Source organism: Scomber scombrus, chromosome 24 (assembly GCF_963691925.1).
Source record: "Scomber scombrus chromosome 24, fScoSco1.1, whole genome shotgun sequence".
Classification (NCBI taxonomy): Eukaryota; Metazoa; Chordata; class Actinopteri; order Scombriformes; family Scombridae; genus Scomber; species Scomber scombrus.
Genome location: NC_084993.1, coordinates 15,651,353 through 15,656,371, shown reverse-complemented (window position 1 = coordinate 15,656,371; position 5,019 = coordinate 15,651,353).

The window sequence follows — 5,019 nt, the reverse complement described above, 5'->3', positions numbered from 1 at the left end:
TCATCTTTCACTGTCACTTGTTACACAGAAAGCATACAACACAGTTTATATAGACATCACTTTTAATGTCAGAAAGATGTTACAGTAAATATTACACTACTTTTCAGAGAAAGTTATTCTATGTACCACCTGGTACTGCAGTCCTTATTGTTTAAAAAAATAAAATTATGATAAAAATCATTTTTACAAAAAACAACAAAATTGGTGTCATCAGTGAGGTTTCACAGAAGCCAGACTAGGAGAAAAGATGAGTGTCATCATCTACTGTTGACTCAATGTCATCTACACTTTTTTTTAGCTGTTACTTTGACAACAGAATCTGTACCTTTTTATGGCCAGATAATAGAAGTGTGTGGTGCTACAGATATGTATGTGTTTATGTATGGGGTTTGTGTATGAAGTCATAGGACACAGGAGAACATAGTGTGAGGTGCTGCTGTGACCGGAGGAGGCTGTGGAACTGGTGCGGATCCCCTCAGCCAAAAGGCCCTGAGTCACATGACTGAACAGGTCCATCTAACACTGTGTCTACACTGACAGCATAGTGTGAGAGGCATGTTCAACAAAGCAGCAGTAAGTGCTCCATACATCTAATAAAGTTAAACACTCTGTTGATAATGTTAAACTAAATGCAATGTAATACAACCATCCTGTAAAGGAGGTGATAATGTTTCATTTATGTAGTTTTTATTTAAACTTTTTCATTATTATTTATGATCATTTTGGAGGCTCCAGATTGTACTACTGTTGAAATGTAATGTATTATGTGCCCCCGTCAGTCTTACTAATTGATGAGTACCTTGGGTTAATGTGGTAGTGTGTGTCACCTGTCAGACAATAACATGTAAGAATAAGAAAGAAAAATATAAAAATGGCAAAATACAAGATTGATGAAAAACAGAGTACTTGGAAATTTGCCCACTGATTCAGTTAATGAAAGATTCATGATGTTACAGTCAACATGAAGTTTGGCTTGAAAATGGGTGTTCTTCTTCTCCCTCTGGTCATTGAACCAGTAACAGTAAAAGGTAACTGTTATTTAAAGCTGCTTGTAATGATCAGTGCATGTTTGTGATATAATGTTCTGAATGTGATACTTGAAAAGTCTGCATATACTTAATTACTTGGTAGTAGGGAAATATTATCTAATCTTACATTTTATAATCTGACAGAATTATGAAACACTTTTTTTGTGATCTGTTACAAACGGCAGTCTCATAAATCAGCACATCTGCCAGCAGGGAGTTCTGCTGAAGTTCTGCTAATTTGGGATGTACATCACACAGTATTCAGTAAATAAATCAAAAACATATAATATTAGGGAAAATATTATAGGCTCATAGTTATAGAGTTTGGGTATAAGTGAGTGAGGAGTTTGATGATTCAGGAGTGCTTCTTGTATATTCAGAGTTCTGACATCCAGAACTGAGGGACTGGCCTGATACATGAGTCCATGTCCATTAAAAGATCATGTTTAAACACTGGATCTTAATAAGAACACATAAGATATATGTTGCATTGGCAGGACATGAAAATCATTTGGGCCAAAAGATGAAACATGTTAAATCCTATACAGGAATCTTAAAAACATGAATTGAAACTGTGATGTAGTGGCAGGATGAAATGAACAAAGGAGAGATGAGATGGAGAAATAGATGTTGAAAGCACATTAGCATGAGTCACACTGTGTTATCTCCCTCCTCTCCTAATGAGGCTGAGGACAGGTGGACGAAGATGAGTGAGTCCCAACACCTCCTGTTTTCTGATTGAAGTTCTCTTGGATCTCTTGATGCATTCCAATAGGTAGGGTAGGGTAAGGTACTTTATTCATCCACCTAGGGGGAAATTCAAAATTGACATAACAGTATTCTTTAAAAAAACAAACAATAAATATACAATACATTAGTGGGAGGGGGAGTGGGAGGTACTGGGAGCTGTGGTGTTGTACAGTCTGATGGCTGATGGGATGAAAGGGCCACCCAATCGCTTTGAGTAGAATAGAAATTACAATATAATTACACCACATGTTGTGATTGAGAGAAAATAAAAATTGATTAGAAATTATTGTAATTGTAAAGTAATGGATACGTGGTTTAAATTGTTACATCATACATTGTTCATATGTCCAGCTTCAGCCACTAATATCACATCTGGATCAACATATCATTTGATACACTCACATATACTGTAGACATGTGTGCTAGTCTGACATTTCACCTGCTGCTTGTTTTGCTTGTTTTACTCTGCACCCCCCATTACCCCCCATCTATATAAAGCAGAACCCAACACTCACATACATATGACTGAGGTATAGGACTTGTTAGAAGAAACAGAAACGGGAGTTTTGCAGTGGAGTCAGATTATAAAGCTGCTTCACTGGCTGATTGGTGACATATTACAACATGTTGATTAATTAACAAAAATACCATCATTTTGAATCTAAATGCTGCATGATTCCTCATTGACAATCATCTATTACTGTGTGTATTAAGTGGTGCATACAAATGCTGATTCAGAGTTACCTTTAATGTTATCTCTAATGTTTCCACAGCTGTGAAAGCCACTGATAAACCCACTGGAGCAGGTGAGTTACTGACCTCTTCTCTTCAAGCTTCAAAGTCATTTCTGTTTCCAACATTAACTGAAACAACCTCCATATTTACTCTGACTAATGTGCAACGTTATCATTTCTTCCAAACAATTTAAAACTGGCTCACAAGTAGAACTCTGTTTGCTGAGTAATGCTTTTACATATTATGATTTATTAAACATGTCCTTCCAACTCTTCCTCAGACTTCTATGGTAACATGATCCAAAAAACTGGACACAATAATTGAGAATCATGCAGGAAGAGGACGAGCCTAATGATGATGGCTTCCTGAATCCTTTCACCTGATCATTAAACATTTATATGTCATTAAGATAATCTTTCAGTAATCTATTTTATTTCAAATACATGTCATGCTACTGTATGACAGGATGTATACCTCCATAACAACTAAGCATAACTAAAACTTAAAGACATATTGCAGGGTAATGATGGTGACTGGTGTGTGTGTGCTTTTGGTGAATCAATGAAGATTATCATGAATGGTGAAATCTGTGTCCATTCATTTCTATTAAGCTTAGTAATAAAATATTCTGTTGATGTCACCATTCAGTCATTCATTCATTCAAAGTAAGTGAGTTTGCCCCCTGATGGGCTGCAGGAGTAACTGCAGGAAGAAAAACATTGAGTGACTAAAATAGAACAGAAGTTTTCTCTGCAGACATTTTGGCTGTTACCATTACTATTAATTCCATCTAGCTGCTTCCGTTTCAGGGTATTGAGCATGCTAGCTTACCATCACACTGTCATGACTTGATGGGACACTTTAATGAAGCCACTGTTAATGTTATTAGTAGCATCTTTGCTTTTCCTGCTATGACAGTGAACAGTTGATATTTTCCTCTGTCTCACAACATTTCTAAAAAGCTGACTGCCAAGAAAATCTCATTTTAACACACTGCAGAAGACCTCCACCTTAGACCGTATTATATTATATTGTTATTATAAATTTAAAACATTTAAAAATAAGCAAACTATGAAATTGACTTAAATAAATCTTGTTTTTTTTTAAGGTAATCTAGCTGCTTACTGTAATAAGAAAGCTTTGTGCTTCATTTAGTTCAGTGCTGTGTGTTGTCACTTGCAGTTACTACATGCCACCATGAACTCCAAAGAGGTCAACTGAGTGTCTTCTGTTAACTGTATATGATGTGAATTAATATGTATTACAATCTGTATTTTTTCCTTTACATTTACACACTTTTATTTGTTATGACACTTTTTTATTTGCTAGCAAAGTTTACCTTCACATAGCAACACCTTAGCGTACTTTTTTTTTTTGTCATCTTCATCATCATCATCATCATCATCATCATCAAACTAACTTTAGCAGATCCTGGAATAAATCTGTGGGAATAATTCCAGACATTACATCTACATCCACTAGATGGCACACACGCTCCAATAGAAACTGCAGGTTCATGTTGGGTCAGGTGATGGGCAGCAGTCACACCCTTGTGCTACCATGTTGCCAGTTTCTCCCAAACGATCTTTCAATTGTAAAGTAGCTTGAAGCTATGCCTTCATTGATGTTTGTATTCTTGTGTCTTCATGCACACTCAGCAACAGATACAATGTTGCATAACAGAACTCCAAAAATGAGTGATGCAAAGTTTCCATTCCTATGTTTAGTCACAATGTTGTTATAATTTAAATTGCCTGATGTTATTAACTGCTGTTCTTCTTATTAATTTGTGTTTGTTTGTTTGTTTATTTGTTGAACGTTTAGTGAGTGTATGAAGCGTTAGCCAAATGTGGTTCAAAAATATATCTGTTATAGCATTCCTTTCCTTTTTAGGAAAAATTTACCATTTTTAAAATTCCTTCCTTAAGTGTACTAATCATAAGGGTCTACTGGTAAATTCGGCTACAATTGATGCCACCAGCTCCATCAAGTAACGCTCTAATTCAACAAAAATGCAACTTCTGCTCACAGCTCGCCATAGCGACGCTGTTCAGCTAAATGAGCATATGATATGAAAGTTGCTATTTTGTCCAAATTAGATCTTAAACATGGCTTGAATGTATGCCGAATCAAGCGAAACATTGTACTCATTTGTTTGTAAAATTTCTTCACGTTATGCGAGGTCTGTATTTTTGTTGACAAGCAAGAAAACTATAAATGGCGTAATTTGTGAATACAGTTTGGTGTCGCTCGAAATGAACCACATTTTTTTTTTTTGTAGCGGTGGAATTATGTCTATAAAAAGTTGTTTATTGGTAGGTTTACATAGTCTTATCTCTATGTGACTGCTCATAATTAAAACAACACGCTTAAGGGGTTAATTTAACATTCTTTTAAACAAACGCAGGCTATAATAAGAAAAGTCGACGCCCCTCGGAGGCTGCTCGGTCCTCACAGTTGAGTCACAGTGAGTGTAACAGGACACCAGACTGTGCTAGGCGGTGTG